This window comes from Coregonus lavaretus (genome assembly GCF_964263955.1).
Source record: "Coregonus lavaretus genome assembly, chromosome: 5".
Taxonomy (NCBI): Eukaryota; Metazoa; Chordata; class Actinopteri; order Salmoniformes; family Salmonidae; genus Coregonus; species Coregonus lavaretus.
This window is the reverse complement of record NC_139992.1, coordinates 76,610,201-76,635,434: the sequence shown is the minus strand read 5'-3', so window position 1 is coordinate 76,635,434 and position 25,234 is coordinate 76,610,201. Positions and strand designations below refer to the sequence as shown.

At 42.4% G+C, this 25,234-nt stretch overlaps 1 pseudogene across 1 annotated transcript in view; it reads right to left on the bottom strand.

The window, feature by feature from the left end:
* LOC311129931 (phospholipid-transporting ATPase IH-like) overlaps window positions 1–25,234 on the bottom strand; it is a 66,758-nt pseudogene that overhangs the window by 18,387 nt on the left and 23,137 nt on the right. Inside the window, exons 15-28 of the transcript in view lie at window positions 17,283–17,354; window positions 16,586–16,659; window positions 16,368–16,471; window positions 13,759–13,940; window positions 12,862–13,095; window positions 12,499–12,676; window positions 12,213–12,315; window positions 11,842–11,987; window positions 11,536–11,595; window positions 11,293–11,420; window positions 11,000–11,135; window positions 5,611–5,676; window positions 5,280–5,383; window positions 5,009–5,174 (exon numbers count right to left, since the gene is read on the bottom strand). The product of the transcript in view is annotated as a phospholipid-transporting ATPase IH-like (transcript). The remainder of the gene's footprint in view (window positions 1–5,008; window positions 5,175–5,279; window positions 5,384–5,610; window positions 5,677–10,999; window positions 11,136–11,292; window positions 11,421–11,535; window positions 11,596–11,841; window positions 11,988–12,212; window positions 12,316–12,498; window positions 12,677–12,861; window positions 13,096–13,758; window positions 13,941–16,367; window positions 16,472–16,585; window positions 16,660–17,282; window positions 17,355–25,234) is intronic.

The window sequence follows — 25,234 nt, the reverse complement described above, 5'->3', positions numbered from 1 at the left end:
ACGGCGGTCTAGCTCTACCAGATTTCAGATTCTATTATTGGGCCGCTAACCTTAGGATCATTCAGTACTGGTTGCAGAGCAGAGTGATATTCCCACCCCCAACTTGGCTGGAGATGGAGGCTGCCTCGTCTACACCGGCATCATTGTCTTCCCTCGCTCACTCCTCTGTTACAGGCCCTTACTCCTCCTTCACCAATAATATATGTGTCAAAACAACATTGAAGATCTGGAATCAATTTAGGCGCCACTTTGGGTTTCAAACAACCTCTTCCTTGGCTCCGGTAGCCTCAAACCCAGCTTTTCCCCCATCTATGATTGATGGTGCTTTCTCAACATGGTCTAATCTCGGTATTAAAAGATTCAGAGATCTGTATACTAACAATACATTTAGTACGTTTCAACAATTATCAGCTAAATTTGGTCTCCCCAGACATCATTTTTTTAGGTTCTTACAAGTCCGGAGTTATGTCCGCAGCATAGATCCAGGATTCCCCAACCTTTCTGGTGGAACACAGTTCGACACATTTCTCACCCCACTTCCTAATCAGAAAGGCACATTGTCAATAATCTATAGTCAAATTTGCTCACTACAAGCCATCTCATTAAACAATATCAAATCCTCTTGGGAGGAGGAACTGGGTGAGGAAATATCTGATGAACTATGGGAAGGGGCACTCAAAAGGGTACATAGCTCTTCTATTTGCGCTCGACACGGCCTCATCCAATGCAAACTCATTCATAGGGCCCACTGGACCAAAGCAAGACTATCAAAAATTTACAAGGATGTGAACCCTAATTGTGTTCGATGTAACCAGTCCCCTGCTAATCATGTGCACATGTTTTGGTGCTGCCCATCTCTTGTTGGTTTCTGGAAAGACATCTTTAACACGCTCTCAGAATTAAGCGGCACACAGATCGAGCCAGACCCTCTCATTGCATTATTTGGAGTTTCCTTACCCACAATACAATTGACCAAAATGAATAAGGATGTAATTGCCTTTGTCACGTTGTTAGCGAGACGATTAATTTTACTTAGATGGAAATCCCCTGCAGCCCCTTCTCATGCTCTTTGGATTAAATCTATTTTGAATTGCATAAAGTTGGAGAAAATAAAACAGACACTCAATGGGTCTGTAGACAAATTCTATGCAAAGTGGGCTCCCTTCTTTTCTTATGTTAAAAGAATACATTTCCCTGCAGTTCCAGAGTGATGTGTATTTATATATTGGTGATGTAAGAAGCCTGGTATGTGCATATACGACATCTCGGATGTTAAGGACGGTAATAACTGAGCTAGCTGACCTATAACAACTGGATCAAAACAGATATTTTTCCTTTTTTTTTTTTTTTTTTTTTTTTTTGTGTTTTATCTTATTTATGTGTTTAATGTCTATTTTTTTCTTTCATGTCTGTCTCTCTATGTTTTGCTGTATCGTTGTCTTCAAATTGTTGTTCCATATTCATACCAAATAACTTTCAAGTGCAATTATTTACTAAATGCTGGTACTGAAAATTCAATAAACAAAGTATAAAAAAAATAATAAAAAAACAGAATGATGGTGGAGGTGGGGCGGTTCAGGTGTGACATTGGAATTGGGACATTGCCATGGGTAATCCAAGATGAACTATGAAGCTATCTGAAGAACATAATGAAGACGCCAGAGGATTGAGTGCCGGTAGAGGAAGGGTCTGTTAGTTGAGGTAGTATGTTGATTAAGGAGGTATTATACACTACTACATTTATAGTAATTTGGACTAGGAATGCATTGAGATACTGATCTGTTGTAATTCTCGTTATGAGGAAGTTAATGCTAGAATTATTATAATATAAACATACATTCTGCCAGTGTCAATATGTGCCAAGGTGAGAGTTTTAACTTTGAATGATGGAACAAAGGTGACTAACTAAGAATTGTCATTCCAAAGTTGTTTTGGGTTATTAATTTGATTATGATTATAAATTATAAGTGGACTGATTGATCTGAATAACTTATTAATATTAATGCTTAGTGATGTTGACATTGCAATTAATGGATTAGATATTGATATGGATTATTTTGATTGTTATAAAACTTGTGATATGGGTGAAAAAGGTTATGTAAGCTAAAGATATTTACACCATTCTTAACATGTCCTAGATATTATTGTTAAGACAAAGTTGCATATGTTGATGTGATAGGATACTAACATATATGGGAAATGCTATAACTAAACAAAAAGTGGGGAGCAATGTTTATAAAGAAATACACCCAGTTCAGGGAGCTCCAGGACCGTAGGTAAATGAATATGGGACATTTTGGGAATTTGGGAATCCTGAATGTTTGTATGAAGTTGTTCCTGGGGGTGGATGGGCCTGCCATGGTTACAAAGCCTAATAGAAAAACTTGGAGGTTAATTTAGAGGAAAACCTTCCAAACTTGTATCCAATACCTGACTGGGCTCTGGGTCCTCATCAGGATGGGTCAAGTAATGAGGAAGATATATTGGTTTAAATATATGCGTGTAAAATGAAACCACAAATGGCAAGGCTAAGAATAAGTAAATGCGCATGCTTACATTCATTCTAAAATTAATTTTTGTATTATTTGGGACATTGTTGGAATGTCCCAAAGGGGGGATTATATGGTAATATTTTATGTATCATTAAGGAAAATGTTGGGAAATGTCAAAGATAAAATATAGTAAACATGATTGACATTTTATAAATCCAGATGCATGTCTAAATAAGGAATATAGTCAATACAATGTGTAAACATGCTTTAATGGATAAGAGGAAGAGGCCATATGGAAAAGCGCCCATGGTCTTTTGGAGTAAACAACATGTGACATCTGGACGTTGAAAGATAAGGGTAGAGTGGCACTAAAAGATGTTAATCATTTATCTTAAGGGGAGTAGCTTTGTATGCTATGTAAACATGACTGTGCATTTGTGTGGTAGAGCATGGCGTTTCCAACGCCAGGGTTGTGGGTTCGATAAAATAATGTATGCGCTAACTGTAAGTCGCTCTGGATAAGAGCGTCTGCTAAATGACTAAAATGTAAGTGTAAATGTAAATGTGTGTGTATATAAAAGATCTCTAAGCCAAAGAGAGACAGCCGTTCCATGGAGTGGCTCTGCTTTGTTACGCAATAATTAAGTCTAATTTCAAATTATTTTTGAGTTGACTATTTTTTAGTCAAATATTTCTACGACAACGCAACATGTAAATTGTTGGTCTCATGTTTAATGAGCTGAAATAAAATATCCCAGAAATGTTCCATTCGCAAATGTTTTACATTTTAGTCATTTAGCAGACGTTCTTATCCAGAGCGACTTACAGTTAGTGAGTGCATACATTATACAAATTTAAAAAATCATACTGGCCCCCCATGGGAATCGAACCCATAACCCTGGCATTGCAAGCGCCATGCTCTACCAACTGAGCTACACGGGGCACAGAAAGCTTATTTCTCTATAATGTTGTGAACAAATTTGTTTACATCCCTGTTAGTAAGCATAATCCATCCACCTGACAGGTGTGGCATATCAAGAAGCTGATTAAACAGCATGATCATTACACAGGTGCACCTTGTGCTGGGGACAATAAAAGGTCCCTCTAAAATGTGCAGTTTTGTCACACAACACAATGCCACAGATGTCTCAAGTTTTAAGGGAGCATGCAATTGGCCTGCTGACTGCAGGAATGTCCACCAGAGCTGTTGCCAGAGAACTGAATGTTTGTTTCTCTACCATATGCCACCTCCAAAGTCATTTTAGAGAATTTGGCATTTACGTCCAACCAGTCTCACTACCGCAGACCACGTGTAACCATACCAGCCAAGGAGTTCCACATCTGGCTTCTTCAACTGCGGGATTGTCGGAGACCAGCCACCCGGACAGCTGATGAAACTGCGGGTTTGCACAACCGAAGAATTTCTGCACAAATATCAGAAAGGGAAGCTCATCTCGTTGTCCTCACCAGGGTCTTGACCTGACTGCGGTTCGGCGTCGTAACCGACTTCAGTGGGCAAATGCTCACCTTCGATGGCCACTGGCACACTGGAGAAGTGTGCTCCTCACGGATTAATCCTGGTTTCAACTGTACCGGGCAGATGGCAGACAGCATGTATGGCTTCATGTGGGCGAGCGGTTTGCTGATGTCAACGTTGTGAAAAGAGTATCCCATGGTGACGGTGGAGTTATGGTATGGGCAGGCATAAGCTACGGACAACGAACACAATTGTATTTTATCGATGGCAATTTGAATGCACAGAGATACCGTGACGAGATCCTGAGGCCCATTGTCGTGCCATTCATCTGCCGTCATCACCTCATTTTTCCGCAAGATAATGCACGGCCCCATGTCGCAAGGATCTGTACACAATTCCTGGAAGATTAAAATGTCCCAGTTCTTCCATGGCCTGCATACTCACCAGACATGTCACCCATTGAGGATGCTCTGGATCGACATGTACGACAGCGTGTTCTAATTCCCGCCAATATCCAGCAACTTCGCACAGAGGAGTGGGACAACATTCCACAGGCCACAATAAAACAGCCTGATCAACTCTATGCGAAGGAGATGTGTTGCGCTGAAGGAGCCAAATAGTGGTCACACCAGATACTGACTGGTTTTCTGATCCACTTCCCTACCTTTTTTTAAGGTATCTATGACCAACAGATGCATATCTGTATTTCCAGTCACGTGAAATCCATAGATTAGAGCCAAATGAATTCATTTCAATTAACTGATTTCCTTATATGAACTGTAACTCAGTAAACTCTTTGAAATTGTTGCATGTTGCATTTATATTTTTGCTCAGTGTATTAGGGGTTTTAGTACAATGAGTTGTCTGGCATATCAGAGGCAGCTATACCTGGATACTTTTGGTCTTATTTATATGTGATTTTACAGGTAGGCCTACAGTACTTATCTACTGTACATATTGTGGCTGCAGACGAATAACCCTTTAATTCACTGGTGCGCTCGTATTTCCTGAGCTGTGGTCAAGTTGCGGTCCTTCCTACCTGTGCGCGTTCGGTGGCGGTGGGCCACAGGGTTCTGCAGAGGACCTTCTTGACCACGTCAGGCAGCAGGCTGATTGTGATGAGAAGGATGATGCCAAGCCAGGCCGGACCGCTGGACAACATCTGCATGAACACGTAGTACATCCTCTGGTAGTTCATGAAGGGCCTGATGAGAGGGAGAGATGACATCCAGTTATTCTATATCTATGTTTAAGTGATACTAATAATGTACAGCGTAAGAATCAGTTAGTTGTAAGAATGAGAGGCGTACCAGATGATGCCTCCCCAGAGCAGTGAGAAGATGACATAGAAAAGCAGGGAGCCCCAGATGACAAAGTGATTGATCCAGGTCCAGTGGTGTGTGTCCAAGGCAAGCTGCAACACACAGGATACACACACACACAATCAGTCCATCAATCAATCGCCACACCTGCAGGGCATACAGCTCTAATGACTGATGAGCAAGTCTACTCGATCAAATATCTCACACACAGGCTACACACACATGCAAAGGGATTATGCAATCCACTATTATCAGATTCACTCAGTTTCTCTCTTTCACAAACACTCACATACACACACACACCCACACACTAACCCACCTTGAGCGTGACAGTGAACACCAGCACAGTGAAGACGAGAGTCCCGAAGGTCCAGTTTCCAAACATCTAGAGAATAGAGAGGAGGAACAGTCCATCTCATCATGCACACACTGCATTTCATCCATTCTTTATCTATACACATAATCCCATTGAGATAAAGATCAGTTTTCCAGGGAGACATCTGTTGAAACCATCGACTTCTTTAAAACCATTCACACCTATATGAGCACAGAGCACCAACTATAATGACTGTATTACAACCCTAAACTCTGTAACGTTTGATCCTAAAACAAGCAATTTCCATTTCACCTGCATTTTAGTGCTGGGAATTGCAAGGGACCTCATGATACGACATTATGCCGATACGATATGTATTGCGATTCTCACGATTCTATAAAGTATTCACCCCACTTGGATTTCTTCACATTTTATTGTTACAAAGTGGAATTAAAATCAATTTAATTGTAATCTTTGTCAATGATCTGCACAGTATACTCTATAATGTCAAAGTGGAAGAAAAATTCCATCATTTAAAAAAAATACAACTAATATGTATTGAATAGATAAGTATTTCACCCCTCTGAGTCAATACTGGTTAGAAACACCTTTATCAGTGTTTACAGCTGTGAGTCTTTCTGGGTAAGTCTCTAAGAGATTTGCACACCTGGATTGTACAATATTTGGCTATTCTTTTCAAAATTCTTCCAGTCGGTCGTTAATCATTGCTAGACTGCCATTTTCAAGTCTTGCCATAGATTCTGAAGCCGATTTAAGTAAAAACTGTAACTCAGTCTCCTTGGTAAGCAACTCCAGTGTATATTTGGCCTTGTGTTGTAGGTTATTGTCCTGCTGAAAGGTGAATTCCTCTCCCATTGTTTGGTGGAAAGCAGACTGAACCAGTTTTTCCTGTGCTTAGCTCCATTCTGTTGAATTTTATCCTGAAAAACTCCCGTCCTTGCCGATGACAAGCATACCCATAACATGATGCAGCCACCACCAGGGTCGGAAGGTAGCCTAGTGGTTAAGAGCGTTGGGCCATTAACCGAGCCGGCAAGGTGGAAATATATGCTGTTCTGCCCTTGAGCAAGGCAATTAACCCCCAACAACTGCTCCCCGGGCGCCGATGACGTGGACGTCAATTAAGGCAGCCCCCCGCACCGCTCTGATTCAGAGGGGTTGGGTTAAATGCGGAAGACACGTTTCAGTTGAATGCATTCAGTTGTACAACTGACTAGGTATCCCCTTTCCCCATGCTTGAAAATGTGGAGAGTGATACTCAGAGATATGTTGGAATTGCCCCAAACATAACGCTTGGTATCCAGGACAAAAAGTTAATTTATTTTTCAGTTTTACTTTACTGCATATTGCAAACAGGATTCATGTTTTGGAATATTTGTATTCTGTACAGGCTTCCTTATTTTCACTCTGTCATTTAGGTTAGGATTGTGGAGTAACTACACTGTTGTTGATCCATCCTCAGTTCTCTCCTATCACAGCCATTAAACTCTGGAACTGTTTTAAATTAACCATTGGCCTCATAATGAAAACCCTGTGCGGTTTCCGTTCTCTCCGGCAACTCAGTTAGGAAGGACTCCTGTATCTTTGCAGTGACTGGGTGTATTGATACACCATCCAAAGTGTAATTAATAGATTCACCATGCTCAAAGGGATATTCTGTGTCTGCTTTTTTTATTTTAATACAGCTACCAAATCGGTGCTCTTCTTAACGAGGCATGAAAAAAATATTTTAAGCCCTATTATTGCACACAGAGATAGCCAATGCAATTTATTATGTGATTTGTTAAGCACATTTTTACTCCTGAACTTATTTAGGCTTGCCATCAAAGGTGGTGAATACTTATGCAACTAAAACATTTGTTATTTTTTTATTAATTTGACATTATGGAGTATTTTGTGTAGATCAGTGACAAAACATCACAATTAAATCCATTTCATTCCCACTTTGTAACACAACAAAATGTGAAAAAATCCAAGGGGGGTGAATACTTATGATAGGCACTGCATGTATTGCGATTTGATACTGCAATATTATTGCGATTTGATGTTCCAAACGTATTGCTTTGTATATGTCTGCTGCAGAGAGACGAGAAAGCATGAGAACATTTGTTTTGATCAGTTATGGGAATAAAAGTGCTGAAAACATGTTGGCTCACTATTTTTTTTAAAGATGGAGAACAAGCTATAGGATGAAAAATACAGGAGTTGACACAGGTACAGCCAACTATTGCTAGCTAACGCTACCTAGCAAAAAAAATTATATACTGTATAATTACTATCTTAGAAGATATTATATATCGATACATTGACTCCAAGTATATATATATATATATATACATATATATATACACACACATACACACTGTATATATTCTTTAACTTGTCTCCTCCCCTTCATCTAGACTGACTGAAGTGGATTTAACAGGTGACATCAATAAGGGATCATAGCTTTCACCTGGAAAGAGAAGGTGTTCCTAATGTTTTGTAAACTCAGTTTATATACAGTATTTTACTGTTATTTGTATGGCATCCTATTTACGTACAGTGCCTTCAGAAGGTGTTCAGACCCCTTGACTTTTTCCACATTGTTACGTTACAGCCGTATTCTAAAATTTATTAAATCGTTTTTTTCCCCTCAATCTACACAAAATAGCCCATAATGACAAAGCAAAAACCTTCCTGTTGGAAGGTGAATCTTCGCCCCCAGTCTGCGGTCCTGAGTGCTCTGGAGCAGGTTTTCATCAAAGATCTCTCTGTACTTTGCTCCGTTCATCTTTCCCTCGATCCTAACTAGTTTCCCAGTCCCTGCCACTGAAAACATCCCCACATCATGATGCTGCCACCACCATGCTTCACCGTAGGGATGGTGCCAGGTTTCCTCCAGACGAGACACTTGGCATTCAGGCCAAAGTGTTTAATCTTGGTTTCATCAGACCAGAGAATCTTGTTTCTCATGGTCTGCGAGTCTTTAGGTGCCTTTTGGCAAACTCCATGCGGGCTGTCATGTGCCTTTTACTGAGAAGTGGCTTCCGTCTGGCCACTCTACCATAAAGGCCTGATTGGTGGAGTGCTGCAGAGATGGTTGTCCTTTCTGGAAGGTTCTCCCATCTCCACAGAGGAACTCTAGAGCTCTGTCAGAGTGACCATCGGGTTCTTGGTCACCTCCCTGACCAAGGCCCTTCTCCCCCGATTGCTCAGTTTGGCCGGGCGGCCAGGTCTAGGAAGAGTCTTGGTGGTTCCAAACTTCTTCCATTTAAGAATGATGGCGGCCACTGTGTTCTTGGGGGACCTTCAATGCTGCAGCCATTTTTTGGTACCCTTCCCCAGATCTGTGCCTCGACACAATCCTGTCTCGGAGTTCTACGGACAATTCCTTTGACCTCATGACATGTACTGTCAACTGTGGGACCTTATAAAGACAGGTGTGTGCCTTTCCAAATCATGTCCAATCAATTTAATCTACCACAGGTGAACTCCAATCAAGTTGTAGAAACATCAAGGATGATAAATAGAAACAGGATGCACCTGAGCTCAATTTCGTGCCTCATAGCAAAGAGTCTGAATACTTATGTAAAAAAGGTATTTCTGTTGTTTATTTGTAATACATTTGCTACAATTTCCAAAAACCTATTTTCGCGTTGTCATTATGGAGTATTGTGTGTAGATTGCTGAGGATTTATATTTATTTAATCCATTTTAGAATAAGGCTGTAACGTAACAAAATGTGGAAAAAGTCAAGGGGTCTGAATACTTTCCAAAGGCACTGTATGTCTCATATTATGCAAATGATGGTAAATAACCTTGAAACTTGAGCGCAAAAGCAGGACGTAAAATATAAATAGAGCAAATCAACTCTGCATTTCTTCCTTAGCCATCCCCCTCTATTTCTCTCTCTGATACAGAGATGCATCTCCTGCTCTTTGAGGGGGTGGGGGTGTGGTCTCTCCTCAAAGCTGCCATCAGGAAGGAACAGGAGGAGGAAGAGCGCGGCAGAGAGAGGAGAGAAGAGAGCAAAATAGATTGAGGGAGAGGTAGAGTCAGAGATGGAGATGGAGAGGGAGAGCAAGAGGGAGAGTTTGGAGAGAAGGGGAAGGAGAAAGCAATAGAGAGAGATGGAGCGAGAGGTAGTCAGAAAGATGAAGGAAGAGGTAGAGTGAGAGAAGGGATGCGTTTCATTAGCATAGTGGAGGAGTTGGAACCCCCATGTTCTCATCCCTGACTACCCCGTCCTCCTCTCACTGCTCACCCTGGCCTAATCACCATAATCATGTCCCTACCCAAGGAGCATGACAACTAGAAATAAATCTCTCTATACTAAATACATCTCTCTACAAATACTAGATAACGTGAACATATATATAGTTTGGGTGAAAGAGGGCACCCAAGACAGTGCAGCTAGAATGAACCCATGTTATTAGAACAGCAGAGAGTCTGCTTTTTTTTACAAAATGCATTGTCTATGTACTACTACTGCGCACACATGCACTCTCTCACACACACACACAATTAAATATCCTACCAACAGATAAGGATAATATTAGGGAGAGACTAGTGTATCTATATTAGTAGAGTGGAGCTGGTGAGGTCTGGTGTTGGACTGGGTAGAGGCGCTCTAGAGATGTGGAACTAAACAACTACAGGCAGAATGGGGTGGATGTCGGAGGTGGGGATGGATGGATGTTTCGGAATGAAACGGTAAAGCTCAAAGCTAAACTCGTAACTAAAAACCAACAGAAGCTAAAAGAACATGATAGATAGAGAGACAGGGAGAGAGGGAGAGATACAGGCTTACCATCTGTGTGTTGGTGGTCATAAGCTGAGGAACAGGAAGTAAAGCAAAAATAAAGAAGAAGCAGAAGAGGAAGAAGAAGAGAAAATAATCAGGACAAAGAGGAAATGAATTCCAGGATGTTTCAACTTAAAGAGAAAAAACAGGACCAAAGGCAATACAAAACAGTTATGACATAAATCAACAATACAGAGAAAGATGCTATAGCGTTGTCCATATGAATGGAGTCCTGATGGTTGTCAAGCTAAAGAAGACCACTGAGATTCCATCTGGACTATGAACACAAATTAACCACAACCTGACCATAACTTACCCATAGATAACCTGAAACGGACCACATTGTATTACTCCTGTTTCAACGTCTGGTGTTATGGGACAATCACATGGAGATGGATGGGTGTTCTATAAACCATCACTGTGAGTGAATCTCAAATGGCACCCAGCTAATGGTCAATGCTTATGATTTGGGGTTTGGTCATCTGATCCTTGATCTGTGGTTAGGTGCAACATGTCAACTGGTCCTTCCTTGCCAACAGAGCTCTGCTTGCGTCGGTTGCCGTAGAAAAGGTTGCCAGGGCTCACCTGTCCGTTGCTGGTGAAGGTGGTGTTGTCGAACAGGAAGTAGGCACCAAAGAAGAAGATACAGGCGTTGAACAAGCCCAGGCACGTCCAGTAGAGGAACACAGGCCAGCGCAGGAGAGAGTTCTTCGCTACGTCCCTGGGACGGCGAAAGAGAGAGAGAAGGGGGAGAGAGGAGGGGAGATAAAGAGAGAATGTTTAAACAAACAAAAAACAATATAATTGGTTCAAACCTTTTTTTCTGTGTGGGAATTACATTGTCTTTTAAAACAGTTTTAATGGGATGTTCCTCTGACCTGTACAGAGTGGGGTCTCTCTTGAGCGTCTCTATGCTGACATGTTTCTCTATGAGGCTGTAGAGGAGGATGGGCAGTGAGGTGAAGCTGATGTTGTACAGCGTCAGGTAGGCCGTGTCGTACAGGGGCTGCACAGGGACACACACAGAGCACAGTCAGAAATATACAGACCACACATGACAAAACAGGCAACCATGATAGGTTATAGGCAACCGTCATTTAGGGTTGAGTCTGAGCACCTACCTGCTGAGAGAATCCACAGAAGAACTGATAGAGGAACTGAGGGAAGATGAAGCACACATTCTGCAGAGAGAGAGAAAGTGGGAGAAACAAAGTGAGAAAGGGAGGACTGAACATTGTTCCTAATTCAACGCTCATTCAGCTCCTTGCAGTGTCCTGCCTCGACATTTGGCTCACCAAATGGCTCTCTCTTCTGGGAAAGGCACCAGGCTGAGGTGGTGCCGAGTCCAAGGTTGTGTCATTCAATACTAAACCATTTAAATGTGTGCCCAGTAAATGCCCAGTATTAGTGTCAGTAGTAAAGCTCACCTTGTAGAAGAAGTACTGCACCAGCTCAGCGATGCGGATGTAGTAGAAGTGTCCATGCACCAACAGCATCTTCTTCAGGTGTTTGAACTTTGGGATGGCGTAGTCACTGTTCCTCGCCGCCTGGCGCCCCTCCTTACCCATGATGCCTTAGAAGAGAGAGAGGGATTGATTGATTGATGGATTGAATGAAAACAAACATACTAATAGGTCTTAGTGAAATATTTAGTGTCTGTTTTGACGCCAATGAGATATCTGGGAGCTAATGACTCCCACTAATCAAAGAATAGAGATGAGTGCTAGCTTAGCTGATGTTTCCCACAAATCAGAGTAGAGACACAAGAGCTTGCCAATCAGTGCAGAGATGAGCTCACCGATGCCCACGTGTGCCTCGAGGATCATGCTGACGTCGTTGGCTCCGTCACCGATGGCCAGAGTGATGGGGTGCTCCTTAGATACCTTGATCAGCTTCACAATCTGGAGAGACAACAGTCATACCACAACTCATTAAACACCAAAATAATACTGCCTCTTGCCTAACCAGGTCATTATAGTAGAAGGCAATTTATTCACAATGACTTACCAGGCTAACTAACTAACTGACTAACCACTATCGCTCACTGGTTTCCCATGTGAGACATGAAGTGACATCAGACCAACCTGTGCTTTCTGTAGGGGCGCCATGCGGCAGCAGAGCACGGCGCTGCAGTTCCTACAGATCTCCAGGAAGATCTCTCTGTAGTTCCCCGAGCCAGAGCTCTCTGGACTGGGCTTCAGCACAGCAGACAGGGTGGCCCCGTCGATGATCAGACCATAGTCCTGACAGTCCACAGACAGCCTGGGGAAATAACACACAGTGATACACACATACTGTACATATACACAAACACACACACGAAACATAGGAACACAAAACATGTACATTGTTGTGTGTGAGTGCATGCATGTCTACATGCATGTGTGTGTGTGTGTGTGTGTGTGTGTGTGTGTGTGTGTGTGTGTGTGTGTGTGTGTGTAGCCTACCCTGACAGGGAGCGTTGTCCGAGTACAGTCCTGCTCAGGTCAAACAGAACGTCATGTAGACTCTGTTCCTCTGTGCGTTTCTTGGTCAGCTCCAGTATCTGTGTGGAGCTGCGGAACAGCTTGCTAGCGTAGCACGTAGCCGCCGCCGTCTCCATCTTGTCCCCCGTCAGCACCCACACCTTCATCCCAGCCTTATGGAGAGACTCAATGGTGTCTGCTGCCTTCTCCTGGAGCCTGCACAGCAGTCAATAGGTTGTTAGCATTACACGTCACAATAGGCTGTATGGACGTTTCAAAGTATGCAAGTGCAAGATAGAAATGATGACATTATTGATCAACAACCTATTCGTTTTATATTGATTATTAAAAAATATAACGTATAACTTTATAAATTCAAGATTGACTAAATCCTGATTAAATTAGTACATTGATTCTACACCATTGTAAAAACAATCAAGGCCGAGGAAGAGTTAAGAGTATTTCCTTTGTGGTCATTGATAACTACTGTAGTCAATAAGTCTCCTCAGCCAGCAGCTGATGGGTTAACACACTGATCAACTCAGTCCAGTTATTGATGACTAATATACATGGCCAGGTCAATGTGTACCATACATCAGAGGGCTAGATGATTAGAAAACAAGCTGTCATCAATCAGGGAATCCATGACAGTAAATCTCCCTTACATCTCTCTCTCACTTCCTCCTTTACTGGCTCCCTTTCTCTCATCCCTACCGCTGTTTCTCCCTGAATCTCCATCTCCATCCCATTTCCTCTCCTCTCTCTCGCGCTCTTTTTCTCCCCAACTCCTCCTTCCCATCTTCCTCTTGCTCCTTCCCCCTCCTCTCTCTCACCGCCTCCTCTCGCCAATCCCCCCTCTGCCTCCCCTTTCTCTCCTACCTGTCCTCCACAGCCGTAGCCCCCAGCAGGGTGAAGTTCCTCTCGATGAGGTCATAAGCCTGTGCCAGCCGTTGCTCCCTGTCCTGCAGTGCCAGCTTGGCGTTGCTCAGCTGATAACATGCTTCCTTGTACTCCGCTGGGGACAGACTCCTGTAGGCCACACACAGGGTCCGCAAGCCCTCCTTACAGAGGTAAAGGAGAGACTCAGTTGAGTGAAAGAGATTATGGTTAAGGTTGTCTGTTAAAGGGGACGATCTGCAGTTGCTACATCCATTTTTGGACTTATTCTTGAACAACATTAAACTTATATATAAACAGTGGTGTAAAGTACTTAAGTAAAAATACTTTAAAGTACTACTTAAGTTGTTTTTTGGGTATCTGTACTGTCCTTTACTATTTATATTTTTGACAACTTTTACTTCACTATATTCCGAAAGAAAATAATGGACTTTTTACTCCATACATTTTCCCTGACACCCAAAAGAACTCGTTACATTTTGAATGCTTAGCAGGACAGGGAAATGGTCCAATTCACACACTTATCAAGAGAACATCCATGGTCATCCCTACTGCCTCTGATCTGGCCGACTCACTAAACACACATGCTTCGTTTGTAAATGATGTCTGAGTGTTTGAGTGTGCCCCTGGCTGTCAGTAAATTTTAAAAAAAGAAGATAATGGTGCCGTCTGATTTGCTTAATAAGGAATTTTAAATGATTTATACTTTTACTTTTGATACTCTAGTATATTTAAAACCAAATACTTTTGGACTTTTACTCAAGTCATAATTTACTGGGTGACTTTCACTTTTACTTGTCATTTTCTATTAAGGTATCTTTACTTTTACTCAAGTATGACAAATTGGGTACTTTTTCCACCACTGCTTATAAATGCCTCATGAGCTAAGTTCAACTGTCGTACCCCATCAGAACACAAAATATAAGCTTGTTTTACTCCAATGTTTGTAAACAAAGTAAATGTAAACACACACTGTATAGCCACAAAACATGGTTAAAACTATACTTTTGATATCATGGATGGTCAGTCCTTGCATCCATTGCGGTCTATGAATTTAAATAGTGCATCCATAGCGGTCTATGAATTTGAGAGTGGTTACATTTCTCCAGCCCCATTCCTCAGCTCAACAGCGGATTGCCCCTTTAAGATCATAGTAGCCACAGTACTATGACCATAGCAGGTATATCGTTCAGGGTTGTGAGACTCAAGATATATATCTGGAGTTTTGGTTATGGTATAGGCATATTAGGAGTAGAAGTATTAGGGCGAAGTTGCGCGATTAAGGGTTTTGGTGTCTGTATCTACACTGAACAAAAATATAAAACGCAAAATGCAACAATTTCAAAGATTTTACTGAGTTACAGTTCATATAAGGAAATCAGTAAATTGAAATAAATTCATTAGGCTCCAATCTATGGATTTCACATGATTTGGAATACAGATATGCATCGGTTGGTCACAGATACATTAAAGATAAAGGTAGGGGCGTGGATCAGAAAACCAGTCAGTATCTGCCGTGATCTCCATTTGCCTCATGCAGTGCGACACATCTCCGTCGCATAGAATTGATCAGGCTGTTGATTGTGGCCTGTGGAATGTTGTCCCACTCCTGTTCAATGGCTGTGGGAAGATGCTGGACATTGGTGGGAACTGGAACACGCTGTCGTACGCGTCGATCCAGAGCATCCCAAACATGCTCAATGGGTGACATGTCTGGTGAGTATGCAGGCCATGGAAGAACTGGGACATTTCCAGCTTCCAGGAATTGTGTACAGATCCTTGCGACATGGGGCTGTGCATTATCATGCTGAAACATGAGGTGATGACGGCAGATGAATGGCACAACAATGGGCCTCAGGATTTTGTCACGGTATTTCTGCATTGAAATGACCATAGATAAAATGCAATTGTGTTCGTTGTCCGTAGCTTATGCCTGCCCATACCATAACCCCACCGCCACTATGGGGCACTCTGTTCACAACATTGACATAAGCAAACCGCTCGCCCACACGACACCATACACTGCCCGGTACAGTTGAAACCGGGATTTATCTGTGAAGAGCACACATCTCCAGCGTTCCAGTGGCCATCGAAGGTGAACATTTGCCCACTGAAGTCGGTTACGACAACGAACTGCAGTCAAGTCAAGACCCTGGTGAGGACGACGAGCACGCAGATGAGCTTCCCTGAGACGGTTTCTGACAGTTTGTGCAGAAATTCTACAGTTTCGTCACCTGTCCGGGTTGCTGGTCTCAGACGATTCTGCAGGTGAAGAAGCCGGATGTGGAGGTCCTGGGCTGGCGTAGTTTCATGTGGCCTGCAGTTGTGAGGCCGGTTGGACGTACTGCCAAATTCTCTAAAACGACGTTGGAGGCAGCTTATGGTAGAGAAATGAACATTAAATGATCTGGCAACAGCTCTGGTGGACATTCCTGCAGTCAGCATGCCAATTGCACACTCCCTCAAAACTTGACACATCTGTCAAGTGTATTTCAGCTCATGAAACATGGGACCAACACTTTACATCTTGCGTTTATATTTTTCTTCAAAGAAAGAGATGATACAGAGTTTGTGTGTGTGTGTAGACTTACCACAGCGTTCTGCTCCACCCGTGCCCTCACCTGCTCCACCTTCCCTGACACCACCCTGGGAAAGATGGAGCTGTCTGCCCCCTTACAGAACAACAGGTACTCCCCTGAGGACACACAAACACACATAGATTTAATTGAATACATATTGTATGTATCTGAATGTCTGTTAGTTTCTATTTAGTATTATGTGAACGAGATAGTGTGTGTATGAGTGTTACCTGCGCTAGACTTGACAATGACGCTCATTCTCCTCCTGACAGAGTCAAAGTTGAGCACGTGAAGCAGCTCAAACCTGGAACACAGACACAGGAGGAGACGACTCCCTTAGTATCAGACATAACACACTGGACATTCTCTAACAATGTACACAGCAATAAGAGTGGCTAGAGACAAGCAAAGACTGTTACAAGCAAAGACAGAACAGTCAGATTAAAAGTTATTTTAACAGATTAATCATCCTCCTCTTTCCTTCCCTTTTCTCTTCCTCTCTGTTTACTTCCCTGTTTATCTCCCTCCCTTTCTTCCTCATTCGTTCGCTCTTAAAACTTCAGTTGCATAGACAGCCCACTGCAGAGAGGGATGTAGATACTGATGTTTTACAAGTGGTGCCTGTGGGATCCAAACCTGCTATTTATACCATTTTTCTTGGCAGTGTTGTCTTACTATAAGGAAGTTGTATTTTTGCTAAAATGTTTACAGACATCCTTCACATAAACCAAAGCACGTACGGTTTGCCAATGGGCAGAAATATGGTCAGAATGAACTTATTAAATTATTTGGAATCAATTAATAACTTGAGATATGCATGCGTAACTTAAACATGAATACTCTATGGTTTCACAGGAAGCTGTGAAATATGAAAGGCCAAAATAAAAGATGGATCAATCAGGAATTATGTTCTGAGCAAAGCCCTACCTTTCAATCTCATCGTCCTTATTGAGAATTTCCATATGACTGTCTTTGAGTCTCAGATAGGTGTACCCCAACCTGAGGGAGACAGAATGTGTGTGTGAGTGAATGAAAAATGGAGAGAGGGAAGAGTGTTCTGTAGATCAGAAGGAGATTATATATACACAGTTGAAGTCAGAAGTTTACATAAACTTAGGTTGGAGTCATTAAAACTCGTTTTTTAACCACTCCACACATTTCTTGTTAACAAACTATAGTTTTGGCAAGTCGGTTAGGACATCTACATTGTGCATGACACAAGTAAGTTTTCCAACAATTGTTTACAGACAGATTATTTCACTTATAATTCACTGTATTACAATTCCAGTGGGTCAGAAGTTTACATACACTAAGTTGACTGTGCCTTTAAACAGCTTGGAAAATTCCAGAAAATGATGTCATGGCTTTAGAAGCTTCTGATAGGCTAATTGACATCATTTGAGTCAATTGGAGGTGTACCTGTGGATGTATTTCAAGGCCTACCTTCAAACGCAGTGCCTCTTTGCTTGACATCATTGGAAAATGAAAAGAAATAGGCCAAGACCTCAGAAAAAAAATTGTAGACCTCCACAAGTCTGCTTCATCCTTGGGAGCAATTTCCAAACGCCTGAAGGTACCACGTTAATCTGTACAAACAATAGTATGCAAGTATAAACACCATGGGACCACGCAGCCGTCATACCGCTCAGGATGGAGACGCGTTCTGTCTCCTAGAGATGAACGTACTTTGGTGCGAAAAGTGCAAATCAATCCCAGAACAACAGCAAATTACCTTGTGAAGATGCTGGAGGAAAAAGGTACAAAAGTATCTATATCCAAAACGAGTCCTATATCGACATAACCTGAAAAGCCGCTCAGCAAGGAAGAAGCCACTGCTCCAAAACAGCCATAAAAAGCCAGACTACAGTTTGCAACTGCACATGGGGACAAAGATCGTACTTTTTGGAGAAATATCTTCTGGTCTGATGAAACAAAAATAGAACTGTTTGGCCATAATAACCATCGTTATGTTAGGAGGAAAAAAAGGGTCGCTTGCAAGCAGAAGAACACCATCCCAACCGTGAAGCACAGGGGTGGCAGCATCATGCTGTGGGGGTGCTTTGCTGCAGGAGGGACTGGTGCACTTCACAAAACAGATGGCATCATGTGGAAGAAAAATGATGTCAATATATTGAAGCAACATCTCAAGACATCAGTCAGGAAGTTAAAGCTTGGTCGCAAATGGGTCTTCCAAATGGACAATGACCCCAAGCACCCCAAGTCCTCTGTAGCTCAGCTGGTAGAGCACGGCGCTTGTAACGCCAAGGTAGTGGGTTCGATCCCCGGGACCACCCATACACAAAAATGAACACGCATTACTGTAAGTCGCTTTGGATAAAAGCGTCTGCTAAATGGCATATTATTATATTATTTACAAAGTTGTGGCAAAATGGTTTAAGGACAACAAACTCAAGGTATTGTAGTGGCCATTACAAAGCCCTGACCTCAATTCTATAGAAAATGTGTGGCCAGAACTGAACAAGCTTGTGCAAGCAAGGAGGCCTACAAACCTGACTCAGTTACACCAGCTCTGTCAGGAGGAATGGGCCAAAATTCACCCAACTTATTGTGGGAAGCTTGTGGAAGGCTACCCGAAACATTTGACCTAAGTTAAACAATTTAAAGGCAATGCTACCAAATACTAATTGAGTGTATGTAAACCTCTGACCCACTGGGAATGTGATGAAAGAAATAAAAGCTGAAATAAATCACTCTACTATTATTCTGACATTTCACATTCTTAAAATAAAGTGTTGATCCTAACTGACCTAAAACAGGGAATATTTGTGAAAAACTGAGTTTAAATGTATTTGGCTAAGGTGTATGTAAACTTCAAACTTCAACTGTAATATATATATATATATATATATATATATATATATATATATATATATATATATATATATATATATATACACACACATATACATATACATATACATACACATACACACACACACACACAGTGGGGAAAAAAAGTTTAGTCAGCCACCAATTGTGCAAGTTCTCCCACTTAAAAAGATGAGAGGCCTGTAATTTTCATCATAGGTACACGTCAACTATGACAGACAAAATGAGAAAAAAAAAATCCAGAAAATCACATTGTAGGATTTTTAATGAATTTATTTGCAAATTATGGTGGAAAATAAGTATTTGGTCAATAACAAAAGTTTATCAATACTTTGTTATATACCCTTTGTTGGCAATGACACAGGTCAAACGTTTTCTGTAAGTCTTCACAAGGTTTTCACACACTGTTGCTGGTATTTTGGCCCATTCCTCCATGCAGATCTCCTCTAGAGCAGTGATGTTTTGGGGCTGTCGCTGGGCAACACAGACTTTCAACTCCCTCCAAAGATGTTCTATGGGGTTGAGATCTGGAGACTGGCTAGGCCACTCCAGGACCTTGAAATGCTTCTTACGAAGCCACTCCTTCATTGCCCGGGCGGTGTGTTTGGGCTCATTGTCATGCTGAAGGACCCAGCCACGTTTCATCTTCAATGCCCTTGCTGATGGAAGGAGGTTTTCACTCAAAATCTCACGATACATGGCCCCATTCATTCTTTCCTTTACACGGATCAGTCGTCCTGGTCCCTTTGCAGAAAAACAGCCCCAAAGCATGATGTTTCCACCCCCATGCTTCACAGTAGGTATGGTGTTCTTTGGATGCAACTCAGCATTCTTTGTCCTCCAAACAAGACGAGTTGAGTTTTTACCAAAAAGTTCTATTTTGGTTTCATCTGACCATATGACATTCTCCCAATCCTCTTCTGGATCATCCAAATGCACTCTAGCAAACTTCAGACGGGCTTGGACATGTACTGGCTTAAGCAGGGGGACACGTCTGGCACTGCAGGATTTGAGTCCCTGGCGTCGTAGTGTGTTACTGATGGTAGGCTTTGTTACATTGGTCCCAGCTCTCTGCAGGTCATTCACTAGGTCCCCCCGTGTGGTTCTGGGATTTTTGCTCACCGTTCTTGTGATCATTTTGACCCCACGGGGTGAGATCTTGCGTGGAGCCCCAGATCGAGGGAGATTATCAGTGGTCTTGTATGTCTTCCATTTCCTAATAATTGCTCCCACAGTTGATTTCGTCAAACCAAGCTGCTTACCTATTGCAGATTCAGTCTTCCCAGCTTGGTGCAGGTCTACAATTTTGCTTCTGGTGTCCTTTGACAGCTCTTTGGTCTTGGCCATAGTGGAGTTTGGAGTGTGACTGTTTGAGGTTGTGGACAGGTGTCTTTTATACTGATAACAAGTTCAAACAGGTGCCATTAATACAGGTAACGAGTGGAGGACAGAGGAGCCTCTTAAAGAAGAAGTTACAGGTCTGTGAGAGCCAGAAATCATGCTTGTTTGTAGGTGACCAAATACTTATTTTCCACCATAATTTGCAAATAAATTCATTAAAAATCCTACAATGTGATTTTCTGGAGAAAAAAAATCTCAATTTGTCTGTCATAGTTGACGTGTACCTATGATGAAAATTGCAGGCCTCTCATCTTTTTAAGTGGGAGAACTTGCACAATTGGTGGCTGACTAAATACTTTTTTCCCCACTGTGTATATATATATATATATATATATTACAGTTGAAGTCGGAAGTTTACATACACCTTAGCCAAATACATTTAAACTCAGTTTTTCACAATTCCTGACATTTAATCCTAGTAAGAATTCCCTGTTTTAGGTCACAAAATACCGGTCAAAAGTTTGGACACCTACTCATTCAAGGGTTTTTCTTAATTTTTACTATTTTCTACATTGTAGAATAATAGTGAAGACATCAAAACTACGAAATAGCACATATGGAATCACGTAGTAACCAAAAAAGTGGTTTAACAAATCAAAATATATTTTATATTTGAGATTCTTCAAATAGCCACGCTTTGCCCACTCTTGGCATTCTCTTAACCAGCTTCACCTGGAATGCTTTTCCAACAGTCTTGAAGGAGTTCCCACATATGCTGAAAATCTTCACTCTGCGGTCCGACTCATCCCAAACCATCTCAATTTGGTTGAGGTCGGGGGTTTGTGGAGGCCAGGTCATCTGATGCAGCACTCAATTACTCTCCTTCTTGGTAAAATAGCCCTTACACAGCCTGGAGGTGTGTTGGGTCATTTTCCTGTTGAAAAACAAATGATAGTCCCACTAAGCCCAAACCAGATGGAATGGTGTATCGCTGCAGAATGCTGTGGTAGCCATGCTGGTTAAGTGTGCTTTGAATTCTAAATAAATCACAGACAGTGTCACCAGCAAAGCACCCCCACACCATAACACCTCCTCCTCCCTGCTTTTCGGTGGGAAATACACATGCGGAGATCATCTGTTCACCCACACCGCGTCTCACAAAGACACAGCGGTTGGAAGCAAAAATCTCCAATTTGGACTCCAGACCAAAGGACACATTTCCACCGGTCTAATGTCCATTGCTCGTGTTTCTTGGCCCAAGCAAGTCTCTTCTTCTTATTGGTGTCCTTTAGTAGTGTTTTCTTTGCAGCAATTCAACCATGAAGGCCTGATTCACACAGTCTCCTCTGAACAGTTGATGTTGAGATGTGTCTTTACTTGAACTCTGTGAAGCATTTATTTAGGCTGCAATTTCTGAGGCTGATAACTCTAATGAATTTATCCTCTGCAGGAGAGGTAACTCTGGGTCTTCCATTCCTGTGGCAGTCCTCATGAGAGCCAGTTACATCATAGCGCTTGATGGTTTTTGCGACTGCACTTTAAGAAACGTTCAAAGTTCTTGAAATGCTCCGTATTGACTGACCTTCATGTCTTAAAGTCATGATGGACTGTCATTGGTCTTTGCTTATTTGAGCTCTTCTTGCCATAATATGGACTTGGTCTTTTACCAAATAGGTCTATCTTCTGTATAGAGGGGCTACTTTGTCACAACACAACTGATTGGTTCAAATGCATTAAGGAAAGAAATTCCACAAATTAACTTTTAAGAAAGCACACCTATTAATTGAAATGCATTATAGGTGACTACCTCATGAAGCTGGTTAAGAGAATGCCAAGAGTGTGCAAAGCTGTAATCAAGGCAAAGGGTGGCTATTTGAAGAATCTCAAATATACTGCTAAAAAAAAATAAAGGGAACACTAAAATAACACATCCTAGATCTGAATGAATGAAATAATCTTATTAAATACTTTTTTCTTTACATAGTTGAATGTGCTGACAACAAAATCACACAAAAATTATCAATGGAAATCAAATGTATCAACCCATGGAGGTCTGGATTTGGAGTGGAAAACCACACTACAGGCTGATCCAACTTTGATGTAATGTCCTTAAAACGAGTCAAAATGAGGCTCAGTAGTGTGTGTGTATCCTCCACGTGCCTGTATGACCTCCCTACAACACCTGGGCATGCTCCTGATGAGGTGGCGGATGGTCTCCTGAGGGATCTCCTCCCAAACCTGGACTAAAGCATCCGCCAACTCCTGGACAGTCTGTGGTGCAACGTGGCGTTGGTGGATGGAGCGAGACATGATGTCCCAGATGTGCTCAATTGGATTCAGGTCTGGGGAACGGGCGGGCCAGTCCATAGCATCAATGCCTTCCTCTTGCAGGAACTGCTGACACACTCCAGCCACATGAGGTCTAGCATTGTCTTGCATTAGGAGGAACCCAGGGCCAACCGCACCAGCATATGGTCTCACAAGGGGTCTGAGGATCTCATCTCGGTACCTAATGGCAGTCAGGCTACCTCTGGCGAGCACATGGAGGGCTGTGCGGCCCCCCAAAGAAATGCCACCCCACACCATGACTGACCCACAGCCATACCGGTCATGCTGGAGGATGTTGCAGGCGGCAGAATGTTTTCCACGGCGTCTCCTGACTCTGTCACGTCTGTCACATGTACTCAGTGTGAACCTGCTTTCATCTGTGAAGAGCACAGGGCGCCAGTGGCGAATTTGCCAATCTTGGTGTTCTCTGGCAAATGCCAAACGTCCTGCACGGTGTTGGGCTGTAAGCACAACCCCCACCTGTGGACGTCGGGCCCTCATACCACCCTCATGGAGTCTGTTTCTGACCGTTTGAGCAGACACATGCACATTTGTGACCTGCTGGAGGTCATTTTGCAGGGCTCTGGCAGTGCTCCTCCTGCTCCTCCTTGCACAAAGGCGGAGGTAGCAGTCCTGCTGCTGGGTTGTTGCCCTCCTACGGCCTCCTCCACGTCTCCTGATGTACTGGCCTGTCTCCTGGTAGCGCCTCCATGCTCTGGACACTACGCTGACAGACACAGCAAACCTTCTTGCCACAGCTCGCATTGATGTGCCATCCTGGATGAGCTGCACTACCTGAGCCACTTGTGTGGGTTGTAGACTCCGTCTCATGCTACCACTAGAGTGAAAGCACCGCCAGCATTCAAAAGTGACCAAAACATCAGCCAGGAAGCATAGGAACTGAGAAGTGGTCTGTGGTCACCACCTGCAAAAACCAGTCCTTTATTGGGGGTGTCTTGCTAATTGCCTATCATTTCCACCTGTTGTCTATTCCATTTGCACAACAGCATGTGACATTTATTGTCAATCAGTGTTGCTTCCTAAGTGGACAGTTTGATTTCACAGAAGTGTGATTGACTTGGAGTTACATTGTGTTGTTTAAGTGTTCCCTTTATTTTTTTTAGCAGTGTATATTATATACAACTTTTTTGTTTACTACATGATTCCATATGTGTTCTCTCTCAATTTGACAGTAGACACCCATCCAGTACAGCACTGCGGTCGTTACAACAGGGGCACTATGACAGAGTCCAGTACAATAACGTGATCAGCTGCACCCTAAACAGACCCACCAACCTGACATGAGACCATGGAGTTGTAAATGTGGGCATGTGTTCTTACATGTGAGCTATGTGTTAGATAGTAAGAGCATGACTAAGTGTATGCGTACATTCGTGAATGGGTGTGAGAAAAAGCATGACTATTTGTGTGCTTGTTTGTGTATCACTAAGTGTACAGTATAGTATGTATGTGTGTGTGTATAGCCTAGCGCAGGGTGTCAATCTGGCCCGCGGGTGGTATAAAATAAATCGATCTCAATCGACATTGAAATGACTAAAACCAAACCGAAACTGTATAGAAATGATAATGGACCTACCTTCATAATCTATTCACTCTGTCCAGCTTGCTAAAAGTCACTGAAACGAAAGCTAGACAGTCATGGAGAATTGGAAATTCCAAAAGCGATGAGGAAAATGTTTCGCTAATTTTGACAGCGAGGAAATATCCTACATTTTAAGTGCAAAGACCTTGATGAGGTCCGAATTCGGCCCGCAGGGCAAAATCAGTTTGACACCGCTGGCCTAGTGTGCATATCACTAAGTGTGTGTATTGTTAAGTGTGTGTGTGTGTGTGTATTGTTAAGTGTATGGATGTATTGTGTGTGTGTGTCCTTCAGTTTGTGTGTCAGTGGAGGCTCCTCAGAAGAGGAAGGGGAGGACCAACATTCTGAAACATTAAAAAACGTATCCTTTTTAGATACAACTATACTAAATACATTCACGTCACAAAATAATTGATTAAAACACACTGTTTTGCAATGAAGGTCTACAGTAGCTAGCTTCTGTCCTCCTCTGGGTACATTGACTTCAATACAAAACCTAGGAGGCTCATGGTTCCCTTTTCCCCTTCCATAGACTTACACAGTAATTATGACAACTTCCGGAGGATGTCCTCCAACCTAGCAGAGCTCTTGCAGCATGTACTGACATGTCCACCCAATCAAAGGATCAGAGAATGAATCTAGTGCTGAAAGCATAAGATACAGCTAGCTAGCATTGCAGTGCATACAATGTGGTGAGTAGTTCACTCAAAGAGAGAGAAAGACAATAGTTGAACAAATACATTTCTTCCTAAATTAA